Source organism: Agelaius phoeniceus, chromosome 13 (assembly GCF_051311805.1).
Source record: "Agelaius phoeniceus isolate bAgePho1 chromosome 13, bAgePho1.hap1, whole genome shotgun sequence".
Lineage (NCBI taxonomy): Eukaryota > Metazoa > Chordata > Aves > Passeriformes > Icteridae > Agelaius > Agelaius phoeniceus.
This window is the reverse complement of record NC_135277.1, coordinates 16,445,028-16,462,947: the sequence shown is the minus strand read 5'-3', so window position 1 is coordinate 16,462,947 and position 17,920 is coordinate 16,445,028. Positions and strand designations below refer to the sequence as shown.

Below are 17,920 nucleotides of genomic sequence, written 5' to 3'. Positions count from 1 at the left end.
CAGTTGGTGATAATTGCATTGTGTTTTTCATATTGGTTTCTTTCATTTTTCTCTAGTCTGTTATTATGTGATGTGGCCTTGGCAAGAAACACATTCCCATTCTTCCAAACAAAAAAAAACGATCCCAAACCAAAAAAAGAAACCTGCATACAGTTCAGATCCTGCTAATTAAGAAAACTATGAACTTCTAGGTGAAAAAGATAATTATCACATTTGAACCTGCTGCAGGCAATAATCATTTCCATGGAATGCAGGTAGTGCCACTGTGCCAAGGTTCTGGGCAGTGCTGGACGCCCCTGGGTACTACAGCAGGCACCTCATCCAGGGAGCTGCTGCAGAGGCACTTCTAATGCCCCCTTTAACACAAAATAATTGGAGTTTTGGAGGCTTCTCAGATTCCAAAGGTTTCTTCACTTTATCCAGAATGCAGCTTTTCCTCTCAAACATCCATTTCCCTGGAGCTGGACTAGATGACCTCCAGCCACCCCTTCAGCCCTGATGATCCTGTGATTCCTTAACCCTCCCCAGGATAAGTCTGAAAATGCACTCAGAACCAGCTGCTGATGATGCACAGTCTTTGTTCCTTTGCTCTTCCAAAGAGGAGTTCTTTCAGCCCAATCATCTCTATCTTAAATATGAACATTAGCATATCTATATTTTAAGCAGGAATACTTCACAGGCAAATAGGCAGGGCTTTAAAGAGACTTCAAAATATTTCCAAAAATACCTGCCTTGCTTTCTTTTTCAGCCTTGTCTTATGTATCATTCTCTATATGAGTTAACCTACTTTTTTTTTGCTAAGCTTTTATTTTTGTTCTGTTGCTTTCCATTTCTGGTGATATAAATTCTGTGTATTCTCTTGGGGAGAACTGCAGGTTACACTTTAACTTGCATTGTGGTGGCAGTGCTTTGTGATTTACATTACAGTGGCATTCCAAAGATATTTCACAAAATTCAGACTTTCCCTGCTGAAGGAGTATGGTAGGCCATGTGCAAACATAACTGGGATTGTTTATTTTCCCATTACTAGATAAGAAGGTGCAAGGACAAATAAAATACAAAATGAAAAGAATCCCTATTCCGGATTCTTTGGATTCCTGCCTCCCCAGCCCGAAGTTTGGAGAGCACTGCAGGCTGCTGAGGTGCCATTATCTGCTGCACAGCCCTACCCAAGCTCTAACAATTCCTAAATAGTTCTGTTCCTCTTTTACTGTGGCTTTGCTGTGCTGCATTGCTGTTCTTATGAACATCTTTGCCAGGTTAAAATACTTCAGATTCTTCATGGTGATTTCTTGAATTAGTAACTAGGAATAAAAGTGCCACTTGATAAGCAGTAGTGACACCTTGTTTTCTCCTATCAGTGCAGCTGTAAACCAGTCAGAGGGACTGAATCTGTCCAAAAATCCCTGTTTCCAGGGAAAGCACTGCTGAAAGTGGAACTGAGACAACTTTCTCTTGTTGGGACTGACTTCCTCTTTCAGTTTTTTTGCTGACAGCACAGTTCAGGTACCTCACAATCTAAACATGTATTGTTCCATGCAGGAGGAGAAGTGCATCAGCAGTTCTGACTTACAGACATTTCAGACTTCTTGAGCACTATCTCTGCTGTCCCCTCCTGTAATTGTTTCAGATATATGCACAGTCAAATCAGGATATTTGGTTTTCAGCATAGAACTGTTTGCTTTCAGCATTCATATAAAGCTTACTGAGGAGGATACACACACACACCAATTTAAAGATGCCATACTCTGAGAAATAAACAGGTATTACTCCAGTAATGCCCACTGGAGCAGTCTGGGGTGTATTTTATTGCATCACTGTTGTGATTTCAGTGTATTTAACTTTAGGGCTTTAAGTGAGTGAATTTACAGGTATTAAATGGATCAAAATTTATGAGTTTGCCTTGTTAATGTAAAAGACATTTCTTCTGCAGCTAAAGAAAGATGGCACCAAGCTCACTGAAGGAAAAATAGTCCTTGCCTGACTATGACTCTGTGCTACTGATTTTCAAGAGTTTAGCTGATAATATCCATTAAGCTTGATGCTGGTGATGGATACAAAAATTAACCTTGAATATCTGGTAGTGACATACTTGAGTCTTGCATCAGTCAGTATTCAGTTAATTATCTAAGTATCAGTGCAAAGAGAGCAGGCTCCAGCTGGCTGTAATTAGGGCTGGATTGTTCCATGCCTTCAAGACAATTTTTACATTCATGGGATCTGCAGCTTTCTGTTGTCCTCATTTCCTGCAACATAAAAGCACTTGTGTGTCAAAGAATGAAAGGGGGCAGAGAGTGAGAGAGGCTGTGCAGATAAATCTCATTAACATCCCTGACAGTTTGGCTGAGAAATAGGCATTACAAGATCTAAATAATTTTTTTTTAAAAATAAAGCTGGAGAACAACCCCCAGGAGCCATAGACAGAAAGTGTTATTTCACTTGCCCGGAAGACAAGGTGGATCTTTAGAAAGCACAGGGGGTTTTATAAAAGCTGAAATCTGCTCTGTAAATTTTGGTCTTAATGAGAGACCAGCAGGCTGTGCAGGAGGAAAGTTGGATGGCAGCTGAGGAGTGTGTGACAGACAGGGGGTGAGGTGCCCTGGGATGCAGCACTGCCAGTGCCAGAGGTGCCAGCCCCTTGGTGCAGTGCAGGCTCTGGGCTCTGCCCTTGTGCTGCTGAGTTCCCAGCTCTGCAGTGTGCACTGGCTCCCAGGGATGCCCTGGCTTGGGGAGACACTCCTCAGCTCCCTTCAGCTCTCAGGGCATCATCACCTGTGTAGCCTCTATTTCAGCTCATGAGCAACACTGGCAAGTTTTCAAATTATTCCTCTATTTAGGAAAAACAGCCTTCTGTGTAGTTTGCATGTAAAATTGCATGTTGGTATTTCAGTGGGATCCAGTGGGGAAAGTTTGTGCCAACAACTGGGCAGGAGGGAAAGGGGCAGTCAGTGTGAGCCCAAGGACTTCAGGACAGGATCTGTGCAGGCCATGATGCTGCACAAAACCTGCTGAAACCTCCCCTGGCACTTCTGGGGAGCAGAGGGAGGCAGAGGCCCAACAGCCTCCCATGTTGGTGCTCACTGCTGATGTCCTTCCCTCCCTGGTCTGACAGAAATCCACCCTCCCTCCTCACCCTCAGTGGAGCTGCTGCAGTTTGAAAGCTGGGGCTGTTCACAGGTGTCATGGAGGTGAGCATGGCCATCTCATTTTAGCTTAAGGAAGGTAACAAAACCAGTAGTTGATAGGGAAAGGTGTACAAGTTAAATTCCTTCTTTATTGGATGCAGATTAAATACTGTCCTAAGCAGTAATAGTTGCATGTGTGTTTCTGTTCAGGTTGGCTCTATGCAGGCATCCCCAGCAGTGCTGTGCAGGTACCTGAGCTGCATTTAGCAAATGCTTTTGCCACATGGTCATAGAACTGCAATACTGAGCTGTGTCTGGGCCATCATCCTGCAGTGCCCTGGCACTGGCTGAGCACAGACAATCTGTGTGTCACAGCACTTCACTGGGGCAAGGCTGAAGTGTGCAATATACACCCAAGAAAATAATTTTATTTTGTGTGCTGAAAAACACTTTGTAAATTTTCTTTTGTGCACTTGATTATTAATAGAGAATTAATGTTTTGCTACTTGGACAAGAATGCTTTACTTACTGACCTTCTGTGAAAGTTTCTATTCTCTGAGTATAGAATTTAGAATCACAGATTCTGCTGATTGACTGAAACAAAGTCTCTCAATCCTCAGTATCTCACTAATTTCCTTGAAACATTGCTGTGACAGCTGTGCAAAAGCAGCTGGACAGATAAGAAAGTGATACCGTGTGTAAGGACAGCCCTGCCTCACTCAGCCACACAGCAGAGCCATGGTTTGATGTCAGTGATTCAGCCTAGGGATGAGCTGTGAGCAAGGGCACTTGGTGGGCTGCTCTCCCCCATTACAGAATCAGAGAATTGTTAAGGTTCAAACTAAAGCTCCCCTGCACTCTGTTCTTCCTTGTTGTGAGGGGCCCCCATGTGAGCCCAGGGTGTGAGGAGTGGCCTCAGCAGTGCCCAGCACAGGGAGATGGATGGTCACTGCCCTGCTCCTGCTGCCACAGGACCAGGGGCCATTGGCCTTGTTGCACAGCTGGGCACATCTGGGTTCATGTTCAGCTGTGCCCAGGTCCTTCCTGCTGGGGAGCTTTGCAGTCCCTCTGCCCCAGCCTGTAGCACTGCAGGGAGTTGTGAGCCAGGAACAGGACCCAGCTCTTCACCCTGCTGAACCTCATAGAGTTGGCCTTGGCCCGTGGATCTGGCCTGTCCTGGTCCCTCTGCAGAACCCTCCAGCAGATGAACATCCCCACCCCACTCAGTGCTGTCTGCCACCTGGCTGAGGGTGCCCCCAATCCCCCCAGGCCAGCCCTCCTCCTTCCCTTTAGCCTGGGTTAGCACTTGGTGGCCAAAGGACAGGGAGGCACAGGGGAAGTGCCTGAAGTCCTTTCCTCCCCACAGAAACTCCCTTTCCTCAGTTTGATTTCCAGCAGGGGACACAGAGCCACAGGCTCCATTTTGCATGTCTGTATTTCAGTGGTTTCCAGAAAATCTAAAGATGTATTTTCCAGGAAATTAAGAGAATTCAGTTATGATGGCAAAATGTTAAAGGTACAAGTTGCAGCAAAATTCAGGAGTTCTTGAGAAGCTCCTCCACTCTGATTTGAGGTTCATGAGGTGATTCATCCCAGAGACCCTGCCTTCCCAACTGCCTCAGCTCATGCAGAAGTTTAAGCCTGTGTCTATGTTGCAACTTCAGCATAAGGGATAATGGTTCCTAATTGTTGAGTAGCACATTGAGTGCAGTAAGTGCTGACCTCTCTCTGCAGCACTGTGCCACAGAAGGAATGGCTTTCGTGTTGAAACCCAATTGGAGTAGCTGTAATGCTTCATGCATCATTTTAATGGCACTCTCAAAAAGCCTGGTATCTCGCTATGTCATTATCTCAGACTCTGCAGTTGTTGTTTCTTATTTAAATGTCCTATCTCACTTGAGATTTAATGTAATTAGAACCAGCCTGTGGAAAAATCTTTTTCTATTATGTCTTAGCTATTGTTCCAGTCAAGATGGTAAAGCAAATCAAACAGGATATAATGAAAATGATAAAACCATTTGCAAGAGGCAGTTTTCCTGAGGGAAGCAAAAGGCAGCACCACTTTTCATTTTGCTTTGTAATTCTAAACATGGCATGGGCCTGGAGTGACTCCACAGAGACCTGTCCAATACACCTGAGAGCACAGACAGGTACAGCTGGCAGGAATCTGCCTTGGCTGATCCAGCAGGGAACCAGAGCACCACAGCAATAAGCTTCTTCCACTGTTACTGCTGCTGTCCCAGCATGTTCAGCCAGCACTGGGTCTCCTTGCCAGCCAGGGTGTGTGTGAAGGAGCTGGGCCTGCAGTAATAAACATCTGAGATTGTTATTTTTTCCTCAAGCTGCAGCATCCTGGCTGGGGAGGGTCATCCAGACTGTGGGGTCTGCAAAGGCACTGGCACCCACAGCTTCAGTGGAACACAGGTCTGCAGCAGGAACTGCTGTGTCTCCTGTGGAAGGAGAGGAAAAAGTGGCCAAGGCTTTCTTGGTCTGGCTTGGAGGCCACATCACAGCAAGGCAGGAGCCCTGACTGCTGTCTCTGCTGGGTGATTTCTGAGCAGTTCAGGTGTTACTGTTCCACATCTCTTGGCTTTTCTATTAGGTTTATCATTTGACATCAAAGCTGTTTTACAATGTATTTTCTCTTTTGTGCACAAACCACTTGTGAGCAGGCTTTTGTATTGTCAGACGTGTTACAGAAATCCATATTCATTCCCAGCAGTATTGATAAATTCAGCTCTGGGAGGCTCTGATGCAGGGCTGTGTGCCAAGGCCAGAGCTGGACAGGCAGTGCCTGCACAGAGGCTGCCAGGGCTCTCAGCCCTGCTGGGTCAGAGGGGATGTGTGGGATTCACATTCTCTGAACCTGAGAGAAGCAAACAAGAGAATGATCAAAACAATTCTTATCTCATTGGCTGCTCCTGTGTTGTGCCAGAGTAGAAAGCAATATGGAGATTGTTTACCCACAGTGATGGTGATTTGTTTCCTTGGCCTGTCAGTCAGCAGTCACAAGATTCTGTGCAGTTGAGTTGACTTGGGTGCTTGTGCAGATTCAGTTTAGATGTAGTGTAATATAGTATAGAATAATATAGCATAATAAAGTAATTAATTAGCCTTCTGCTATCCATGGAGTGCTCCTTGTCTTTCTCCCCCTTCATTGGGGTTGCCTTGTTTCCCATAGGGATGGATCCAGTGCCCATGGCACAAAGTCTCTGCTCCAGGCAGTGCTGCTGCTCTTACCTGGGACCATGGGCTTTGGAGTGCAGAGTGCAGCCAGCTCAGTCTGTCTTCACACAAATGTCAGAAGCAACAGATCAGGCTTGCTTTTCAAAAGCCAATGATGTAAAAATTCAAACAATCAAAAAAATCATTAGGTTAATACCTGTAAACTATTGCGTAACTTCTGGTGTAATGAAAAAAGAAAATCTATCTGAAAAAATTCTCTTTTTTTGTAGGTTTCTGGGTTTGGTGCTGACTAATTTATAGATCACCTGTGCACAAGTTTTCCTCTTCTGTTACCTTGATCTCTTTGGAATTCAAGAAACAGTAGTTTCTTCTTCTCCCCTTCTCTCTGCTCCTTTCTTGTAAAGAAATGATTAAATACTCAGAGTACAAATGCTGCACATGAATATTTATAAGAACTTTTATAACATTTAGCAAGGCAATGCTTCATGGCTGTCTCTTTCTGAATGCACATAAGAAAGTGCCATAATTTCTTCGAAGCTGCACTGAGTCCTTATTTGCTACTGGGTTGGCAGGAGCTGGAGGCTCCTCAGGGCTGCAGTCACTGATGATGACAAAACACAGAAACCATTGGGGTGTTTCCTACTTTTCTGTTAAAGCACTTGGCTTGTGTTTAATATCTCATAAGAACACATTTTTCATGCATCATTTACATTTAAGTTGTAGAAAATTGCTAGGTAGAAATCTTGTAACTGGCATTGGATAAATACCTGATTCCTGTGTTGATCCTTTGGTCTGGGAAGAAACAGAGTTAAATGTCTTCTGCTTGGAATACTGACACTGTGGGACAATTGAGTAGCCCTGGAGCACACTGTGCAAAGCACTTGGAGGGTCCTCCTGTTAATGCAGAAGTGCTTTAGCCTCCACTTCTCTGCATATTGTCTCTCTGGAGTAGGGCATCCTGTGCATACCTAATTGCCTGTGTAATGCCTCAGAGTGTTGTCACACACCCACTTGTAAAAAGCAAATGGAAACTAGTAGCTCTTAATAGCAGATTTATCCCCTTGACATCCTGGAAGAATTTAGATCAGATTAAGCACAAGAGGAGAAAGAAGAAAGGCTTTAGGAATAAGCAAAAAGGAGAGGGGGTTAGAGTTATGATTTGTTAAAGCTGAAGATAATTTTAGAACTGGGTTTGGAAGTCCCTTGCTCATAATCCTATTGTAACCTCTCCCCCTCTCCTTTATAGAATAATTGCCATAAATTGCATGTTTTCATGTCCACAAGGTTACTATAGGAATTGAGGATTTGCAGTGTTTTTTAAAGCTGGAGTGCATGATGTGGATTGGAAGTTACCTGTTGGAGCTTGGCACAGCATGTGTGGGTCTGTGTGAGGGGCTGCTGAAATGCCCCCCATGCTGGCAGACCCACTGGGGGCAGAGTGGGAATCACCCCCAAGCCAGGGCTGTGGCACAGCTGTGGCCAGAGCTGTCACCTCCTGTGGCTCTGCCTGGGTGTTCCTCACCCTCTCCACTGGCCTCTCACAGGCTGCTTTCTGTGGGGTGGCCTTTATACCATCCCCACTTTAACATCTTTCACTGGATCAGCTGGCTAAGTTAGTTCTTCCTGGAATTCATTAATAGTATAATATTTCTGTTTTGTAATCATATTTTCTCAGATTTAAGTCCCCTTTTATCTGGTCACACTTACTTTAGCTTTCTGCCTGGGATGTGTGTGTCTTCTGTAGATCTCAATCTGAAGATGTCAGAATATCCCAATGGATCTGATACTTGTGATTTCTTCCCTTTTGTGTGTGTGTGTTTATAAATATGTCTAATTTATACTTCTCTGCTACAGCACTATGCAAATTATAGAGATGTATTTTTAAAGAAGGCACCATTTATGTGACTTTAAACCCTGAACTACTACTGTACTTAATTTTCAGATAGTGATTTTGATCTCCTTCCCAGATGTTTTGGGCACAGTAATCATTAGAATTATTTTCATCATTAGCAAAGGACAATTGAAGGAGACTATCAACAAACAGTTTTGTTTACATTTCAATTAAAGCTGTACATTTGTGGCATTACGTTTATCACCAGATATTACAATAATGATAATGAAAGACAATAATGCTCTCAGTTGGGCTTTCCTTGTGCAAAACTTTTGAACCTGATGCATGACCTCTGAGCATGTCAGAGTCAGAACTTGGTTGCCTCTGTAAGAAAAGTGTGTACTCACCTGAGAACTCCTGGAGTGTGTTTTGCAGCAGGCATCATTCAGGATCTTGGGAAATGCTCCCATGTTTGCATCTACAGGAAACAAGGGTATTGTCCACACTGGTGTGGAGCAGCTCATCAAATCCAACCAACCAGATTAAACAAACTGTAGTCCTTGGATCCTAATATCTACAAGAGTTTTCATATCACATTTTTCATAGGGAAGATTGAAATTGCATTTCAAAAAAAAATTAGTATGACAGCTCTTCCTGATTTATTTCTTTGCAGTTAATTTTCAGTAAAAATGAAGCATGCACCAGGGAATGCATAGGCATAACAAGTGGTAAAATTCCAGGGACCTTTAGAGACTTTCATCTGTCTCTGGTCCCTGGCATATTACAGGTTTGTGGAGATTTGAGGCAAATTTATTTTATTACTTCTACAGAGCCTCAGACTGAACTCTTCCATCATAGCCTGTGAGACAAAGGCCTTGACTCAAGCAGGGAACTTGCTGCTGGAGCTTGGTGTGTGGCTGCAGAGCAGGGGCTGCAGGATGTCCTGGAGCTTGGTGTGTGACTGCAGGATGTCCTGGAGCTTGGTGTGTGACTGCAGAGCAGGGGCTGCAGGATGTCCTGGAGCTTGGTGTGTGGCTGCAGAATGTCCTGGAGCTTGGTGTGTGGCTGCAGAATGTCCTGGAGCTTGGTGTGTGACTGCAGGATGTCCTGGAGCTTGGTGTGTGACTGCAGAGCAGGGGCTGCAGGATGTCCTGGAGCTTGGTGTGTGACTGCAGAATGTCCTGGAGCTTGGTGTGTGACTGCAGAGCAGGGGCTGCAGGAATTGCTGCCACGAGGGAAGGGAAGGATCTGCCTGCCCCTCCTTCAGCCCAGGCATTAATGATGCCTCACTTCAGCAGGCAGCCATCTCATTATCTCTGTCAAGTCTCCTCTGCCCTTTTCCTTTCCTGTTCTTCTTTCTCCAAGTTTAGCAAGTAATTAAAAGAGTACAGTGGCTGAGGAGTGAAAAGGGAATTTTTCCAAATGCTGTTCCTTGTAAAGTGTAATCCATCGCCCACACCTCCCAGGGCAGTGATTGAAGATCTCCTCACATTTGTCTTACTTGAGATTTAAGCAAAATCATCTGCTGAGCATTTCAGTCTATCCATGTGCATTACAATCCATCCAGGCTCCCTGAAAAGAAAAATGGGAAAATAAGACATGGTTAATGTCCCGGGCTTTATGTGGAGAGAAGAGATTTCACATCGGGCACTAGAGGCTCCAGCCTATCTCCTGACTACACAGAGCTAATTAGCATGGAGAGCCCGTCCTTTTGTTGGATTAGCTCAGCCTGGGAAGGGCTCTGGGCTGGAGCAGCAGTGCAGGGAGCTGGGGCTGCCTGGCTGTGGCACTGCCTGGGGCTGCACTGTGTCCTGGCAGGGCAGGGCAGGGCAGGGGCTCCTCTTGGAAGCCCCCTAAAACCCAAGCCTTGCTTTGGCACAGCCACAGGTGAACAGAAGTTGTGCAGAGCTGCTCCTCACAACCACTGTCTCTCCACTTTTCTCTTTACTCTTCCTGTTCCTGCAGTACCATATGGAAGTAAGGGAATTACTTTGCTCTCTAAAGAAAGGAAGAAGAAACAAGTATTTTTATGTAGCAGAAATTTTTGTATTAACCTGTAGTTTGAAGAGCTGCACAGCACAGAGCAGATCTACTTCAGTTACTCAGCTCTGCTGTATGAAGCAATCAAGAGGCCAATCCTCCACCTGTATCCAGGCAGCTGATAAATCTCCCATTATTAACTTCACCTTTTTGATTTTTTTTTTTTTTTTACATACATAATTCTGGCATCTAAACAACTCCTCTGCCTTTATTGAGTTTGACATACTGCAATTTCTCTCAAAATTAAGGCTTTGGGATCCCTGTTCACATACCAGGTTTCAACAAAAGGCTTTATAAAACAGCTGGCTTTAAAAGCTGAGTGATTGTCAGATGAGAAATGATTTGTACTTGAAACAGTCATAGAAGGTGAAGTTAGTAGTGACTCATTTTCTGGTTATGCCAAAAAATATTTCTGCAATCACTGAAATTCAAAAAATTTAGCATTTAATCTTTATTCGCATTACTGAGATTGGTTTTTCTGTTGAATAGCTGCTGGATACTATTGCAAACAAAAGACTTGCTTTTTAAAACAGCTTTAAAATAAAACACAAATTCCTTGTGTTTGAAAAACCATGTTGCCTGTCTTCCTTGTGCCTCTGTATATAGTCTTTGCAGATGCTGGATTTTAGTGAGGGATAAATAGATAACAAATACACAAAAGGCTAAATTAACTTTTAAATCTAGTATATTTTAGTTTCCTTTTTCTATGTTGTTACTGAGAAACCAAAATGATGAAAATGCAGTGGATGTTCTGTGGGTTAGGCCTGGCTATAGGTGACAGGTCTGAAACTGGGTGTAGGTAGCAGGTGCTACTGAGTAGGGTGCTCTGTATTAATCTTTGTCCTAAAATTAGTCAGGGGTTTTTATGAACAGTCTGAAAGAAAATGTAAATAGGGAGAGAGGGAGATTTGAAAGCAGAGATGTGCACTGAAAAAAAAGATGGAGGAAATGCATTTTATTCATTATGTACAGCTGTAAACTGGGAATAAAAGATTTTAGGCCAGGCTTGCCTGATTGCACTGAGAGAAGTGAAGCTGCTGAAAAGCTTGTGGAAGGCATGAGCACATCATCATCATCATCATCATCATCATCGTGAGTTCTGGCTAACAGTCTGGGCTGCAGAGGGCAGTGCCTGGCCTCCAGGTGTGCAGGGATGTGCTGCAGCAGTGGAAGGGCTGTTCTGGTGGTTGTCCCCAGGGTGGAACACTGTGCCCAAGGGTGCTGCTCACAGTTCACAGTGGCACTGGGGGTTACAGCTTTGGGCAGCTTCGTTCCCAGAGAAGGCCAGAGAGCTCCATTTATTCACGTTTGTGTTTGAAAATAGCAAAGTAGAACCAGAAGTGCTGCTTGAGTAGGGGGAAAGGGATGAGTAAGGCAGCGTTGATGGCTGTCACAGTTACCATGGCAACCCCTTGGCCACCGGTCGGGATGCCATCCCTGTTTATGTAACCATCACAGAACATATGCCACCACCACTAATTAAGCCAAGGTTGAGCCCAGAACCTCGAGCTCTGCCATACCTCTTTTTTTTTTTGTATAAATTGCAGGGTTAAGCACTACAGGGAGCGTGGGGTCGCCTGTGTGACCATCCTGGGGACACCTGGCATCACCTTCCCCTCCTGGGCAGCAAGGAGGTGGCAGCAAGGCCAGGCTGTGCTCCTGAGCAATTCCCTCAGGCAGTGGAATGTGCTGGTGTGTCGTGGCCAGCCCCTGGAGACTGAGCCCAGGAGCTCAGAGGGAGCAGGGACAGAGCTTCGCTGCTGCCGTGCAGCTTGATGCTGCTGCTGTGGCTGTTGTCTCACACTGGTTCTTGTTATAAACAATTTACTTCCAAATGCCACAATGTTGCACATGGCAGGAATAAACCTCCCTCAAGACCCTGCAAGAGAGCAGGTAATAGCAGCCTGTCCCATTTCACTGGAATGGCAGTGACAAAAGGTAATTGCCCTGGGCTTGGTGTGGCTCCTGGTTGGCTTGCAGCAGCCCAGTTTGCTAATAAAGTATTCTGTCATAAAAATCTCGTTTGAAAGGCAAGGAATTCAGATGAGTGTGGTTCTGCTTTTACCTTCAGATCCCTGTGGACTGGTATTGAGTCATCTCAGCAGTACAAGAGTAGAAAATTCACATTGTTTTTTCTGGCTACAAAAGGCTTTGGATTCTCAGGATTCTGTCAAGCACAAGTAGGAAAATTTGTGTCTGGCAATCAGCTCCTTTAGGAAAACATTTCTATCTGTAAAGAAGAACAAAAGAAAGGGAATTGAATGTTGGTGGTGATTTTCTTTCTCTTTCCTTTGCTAGAGCTCGTTTGCTGTGCTTCAGCTTTGTTGTTTCCTGTTGTGTCCTGCTCCAGGAGCGAGCGCTGGCTGGGCTGCAAGCTCGGTATCCCCAGGTACGATCAGCAGCGCTGCGGGCCGCCCGACCGGACAGGGGCTGCAGGGCCGGGCTGGGCCGGGCTCAGCCCTACGGCCCCGAGGAGCCACCTCTGCTGCTGGGCTGGGCCGGGCTCAGCCCTACGGCCCCAAGGAGCCACCTCTGCTGCTGGGCTGGGCTGGGCTCAGCCCTGCGGCTCTGCTGGGCCACCTCCAGTGCTGGGCTGGGCCGGGCTCAGCCCTGCGGCCCCGAGGAGCCACCTCTGGTGCTGGGCCGGGCCGGGCTCAGCCCTGCGGCTCTGCTGGGCCACCTCTGGGGCTGGGCTGGGCTGGGCTCAGCCCTGGGGCCCTGAGGAGCCACCTCTGGTGCTGGGCCGGGCCGGGCTCAGCCCTACGGCCCCGAGGAGCCACCTCTGGTGCCAGGCTGGGCTGGGCTCAGCCTTACGGCCCCAAGGAGCCACCTCTGGGGCTGGGCTGGGCTGGGCTCAGCCCTGCGGCTCTGCTGGGCCACCTCTGGGGCTGGGCTGGGCTGGGCTCAGCCCTGGGGCTCCGAGGAGCCACCTCTGGTGCTGGGCTGAGCTGGACCCTGTGGCTGCTCCTCGGGACCGCTTCTGGTGCGGGGCTGGGTTGGGCTGGGCTCAGCCCTGCGGCTCTGCTGGGCCACCTCTGATGCTGGGCTGAGCTGGGCTCAGCCCTGCGGCCCTGAGGAGCTGCCTGTGGTGCCGGGCTCAGCCCTGTGGCCCTGAGAGCCACCCCTGGTGCTGGGCTGGCCGCATGCAGCTGCCAGCTCTGCCGGCTCTCCTGCCTGCTCTGCTGCTCGGAGCACACGGACAGCGCAGGCAGCGATTTCCCTCCTGGAACAGCCCGCTCAGGTTCGTGCTTCCCCTTACTCCTCCTTCAGCACTGGCTAAAAATTATAGTGGTTTACACACTTGATAGGTATAAACATCTGTCTGTGAAAATGCAGGCTATTTCTTTTCTCATGGAGTAAATTGAGCAAATTCCCCAGCTGCAAAAACCAGTCATTGACTGTAAAGATAAAAACTAACACAGGATTTCTGTTGCATTTCCTTTCTGATTCTGTCCTTGATTGTATTTAATGATGCCTTCACTGCATAGTTTTCCATGTGTGGATTATTTTAAAGTATGGAATCAGATTTGGGAAACTAAAATAAATTACTGGGTTTTGCTGGGGTTTTTTTCCTGCCCTACATCTTGTCTCTTTTGGTAGCCTAAAAAGCTGATTACTGACTGTGGGATACCCCGGCTTTGGCTGTTAGTCCTTTTCTGTCCCCACGGACGGAAAGGGCTGCACACAGAGCCCCCACAATGTGCCTGGAACATGGGGTGTTGTGGGCTGGCAAGCACAACACTTAATCATCAGAATAAGGAAAAAGTCAATTCTTATTATGTATGCCAAAAGCATCCAATTCCAGTACTCCTAATTCCTTTTCTGAATTTCATCTAATGCTGGTGCTTTTTATCCCTAATAACATTCTTATCAGTGGTGGCTTGCCATTTCATGGAAATGGATTTTAGGCAAAGCATAAGTAGAATAAGCAAAGAAATTATCTGTTGTAAACTTCAACACTAGTAAACATTAATATCTTTAACCTTTTGACTTGGAGCTCATCATTCATTTCATTGCTCTGGCTTATGAGTGCAGATTAAAATTTCTTGCATTCATCTTGCTTGGTGAAGTAGCTTATTGGGATGAATAAATGACACCCTAATTAGAAGAGTAGCCTGAGTGAGAGTAAGCTGCTGGAACCAGCTTTGATGGTCAAAAAATTACCTGTAGCTAGTTTCTCAAGATTATCAAAGAGGCCCTCAAATTAGAATGTCTGTCTTTGATCATAGATGTGAGGAATGAGGCAAAATGAGTGCACCAAGCAGATGGCAGGGGGAGGAGATGGTTGCTGTGGAATGGAAAACTGGAGGAGTTTTTACAAAGATTCAGGCCCTTTCCAGGCATTGCTCTACCACATAGTGAATGAGACAGCAGTATAGGGCTTATTTTTATTTATATTTTCCACCATAAAATAGTAATATATGTGTCTTTAAAAGTTAAATTGATTAGGTTATTTTTAAAGAAAAATCCCTCTTCTATCATTCCTCTGTGACCTTACCCTGATTTTTCTAGCCTGTAGTGTGCCAAGCTTCAAACAGTACTGATCTTTAGTAATTTCTTTCCACCTGGCTTCCTTACTTGGCTGATTCCCACTGCCTGTCCTGGCTGTGGCTGTGGGTTTGTCCTGCAGGACCTGTGGGTGTGGCCCAGCCCCTGACAGGGTCAAACATGAAGTCACAAAAGGTACAAATGGGATAGCCCAGGACTGAGTGACAAGTCTGGGACAGAGTGACAAAGTGTGGGAGGAGGAGAGGAAGGCCTGACCTTACCTGGGAGATCTCAGTGCTCCTGCACCCTGGGGTGATTTTGCTGGCTCAAGCTGAAACCACAGACAAGCAGGATCTGGTAAGAGGAGGAGCAGTCAGCCCCAGCCCTCAGCCTGCCCAGACTGCTCCAGTGGCCAGCACAGGGAACAATCTGCTAATGAGCAAATCCTCTTCTCCACTGAAAGGGTTAATGCTGCTGTCAAACTCTGAAATTGGGAGCTTTGGGTTCTCCCCACCTCGTACAACTGTCATGGCTCATCCCATGTATAAATGTCTGCTTGTTCCTCTGAATCCACTGACCCCTTGATCTCAGTGCCAGCTTCTTTCAGGAAGTGTTTTATGTGGAATAATTTTCTTTTTGGAGATGTAAATATGCTGCATTGGGTTTATTGCTTTTTTTTTTTGAGACAGACACTAAATGGGAACACCCAGTCTGTCTTCTTTATGTGACAGATCATTTAATATACCATTACATTATTTTATTTGTCTCAATTCTGAACTAAACTATCCTAATCTTTTTGTTTCACTGAAGGGATGAAAAGCTTTCCATATTAAAATATTTTTGTGGCTGTTTTATGCAGCATTTCTTCCTGAGAAGTCATAAATAGAACTGAGTGCAATACTCAGTAAATCATGTCATTGATTTTCTCACACAGAAGGCATGTAATCTGCTGGTTGCCTGGCCTTTGCTGTGACACCATTTGCATGCCCTGCCATTTTTCTTTAGGAATTGGAGAGAACTTCTTAAAAGCTTAAAATAAAATTGTGCCATTTCTTTTTTGCCCATTGGTTCATGGTTTGGTAGGAAGAGCAGGTTTCCTTCCCAGAAGTGATGATGAAGAGCAGGTGCCTTTACCATGTGCTGTACTGATGCCTGGTCCTGATAAGGGGCTGTAATTTTGCACAGCTCAGCCACCTGGCTCCTGAATTTCTCCACAATTCTTGGCTCTGCACAGTCCAGCCCTGCTGTGCTGTTGCTGTAATTTATGGGTTATTTTTAATACCTCATTTTTTTATAACGGCTCGTGGCAGTTTATTTTTAAACTTAATCCTGCCAAGTCTTTATTCAATGACTCCTAAGGTTCCCAGGGGGGACTGGGACCACTGGAGGGTGCCCCCTGTGCTGCAGCCTCGGTGTTGTAGCTGATCCTGTCCTGGCTGTGAGCCAGCCCCTCCCTCCTGAGTTACCTGCCCTGATACTTCCCTGGGTCTTTGGTGCCTGTTTAGTCACTTCTTGCCCATCCTTTCCAATGCTGTTTTGTATTTTGCTATCCACAAGTTACTTGCTAAACTGAAATGGGGGTTTTGCACTTGTGGGTTTTGCTGCCTCGGGTGTTCAGCACTCAGATCTTTGGAGCCAGGCTGCAAGAGTGCAAGGGAGAGAAGTGAGGCAAACAGAAGTTGCAGAATTGCTGAACTCCACAATCCAGAGGTGATCCACCCTGTTTTCCTTCTCCAGCTGTGCTCAGCAGAAGGATAACCACAGCTGTTCCCAGCTCTCTGACTATAAGAGCACTATAATGTTTCTCAGGTATTGCTTTTTTGTTTATTGTGAGCAGCCTCTGGAGAGGTTTGGTAAAGTTCATTCTTCTCCACGAGTGTTTGCATGTGCTTAAACAAAAGGAAAAAGATCAAAGGGCAGAATTTCAAGTGAGCCCAGGAAGGGTAAATCAAAGATAATTAGATTGGTCAAGATACACTCAAACAGGTGCACTTCTAAAATGCTGTGAAGGGCTTAATTCTCATAGTTTTCCTTAAATAAAGTAGGGAGAAACTGAAATGCACTGAAATTGAGGATGCTTTTTTGAAATTATAATTATTGTGCTTTTTTCCTGTCAGCTGATATGTACACCCATAATTTGCTGCTAAATCTTAGAATGTTGTACAGCCATTTTCAGAAAGCAAACAATTTATAGTTTGGCTTACCTCATTTTTTTAAAAGTAGAAAATAAAATCGATTTTCCATGTAAATAAAAAAGTATTTCTAAAGAATGTACTGTACTGCTGTGTCTGAGTGATCATAAGAATTTATATATGGTCTAAATGGACCAAATAAATTTAAAATTTTATTAATGCTAAATTATTTCTTTTTCCAAAAGGAAAAACATCTCCAGTTTAGAATGTCAAAAATTCTTATTATTGGAACACGTAAGAGTCCCTTTTCAAATACCTGCCTTGGCTGGCCCCTCAGCACCAAAGGGCAGAGCTTGGCCTTGTTACAGCTCTGTGTGTTCCAGTGTGGTGATGCAGAATCCATTCAGAGTACCTGGGCACATCCTGAGGATATTCCTTGCCTTTTCCTTGCTCTGTGGCATTATCTCTTTGGGTTAGGTAAATTGCACAGAAATGCCTGTTTTCTTCTGAAGCATCACAGATTGTCTAGCCTTGGGCAGGTTTTTTCTCCAGTTCGTTGGTTATTTCCATCCGGTTTTATCCTTGCAAGTTTTAGGGAAGAAAAAAAATTCCCATATTTAAGATTTTCCTTCACTTACTTAGTATTTTGAAATACTTATGTCATTTGAGCTGTTTTTAAAGAAGAGGAAATACAGTGGGAAACATTAAAACAGGAAAAAAATCCTATCTGCAGCAAGATCAAACTTCTTTTTTAACAAAAGTGGTAATGCCCAGCATTTATGGAAATGTCCATCTGTGCTCTCTGCCAGAGTCAGAGCTCTGGCTTGGTACTGCAGTGAGCTGATATTTAGCAAATATCCTTCACTTTGGGAAGAAGTAGTGCCAGCCCATAGTGCTTCTTGCATTCTTTAGTTCCTTGGCTTTTCCTGGCCCAGGCTGAGCGAGGGGAGTGCTGGACACTCCCTGGGAGCATTCCCACAGCCACTGCCCCCCAGGCAGGACCTGCACGAGGGTTGGTTCTAAAACAGTCTCTTCAAATGTTTATGATTGCATTAAAATTTAAAAGAAACAGAAATCAAATCCTGGCAGAGAATAGCCATCCCTTTTTTCCTGCTGTG

General features: G+C 45.3%; 1 protein-coding gene across 7 annotated transcripts in view; it reads left to right on the top strand.

Annotated features, from left to right (window-relative positions):
- Window positions 1–17,920, top strand: part of PEAK1 (pseudopodium enriched atypical kinase 1) — a 111,541-nt gene that overhangs the window by 52,168 nt on the left and 41,453 nt on the right. For 2 of the 7 annotated variants that reach the window (XM_077185641.1, XM_077185638.1), the window contains one exon: window positions 12,481–12,571. The exons of the other annotated variants lie outside the window; for them this stretch is intronic. The gene's annotated coding sequence lies outside the window, so the exon portion shown is untranslated. The remainder of the gene's footprint in view (window positions 1–12,480; window positions 12,572–17,920) is intronic. 7 annotated transcript variants of the gene reach the window in all.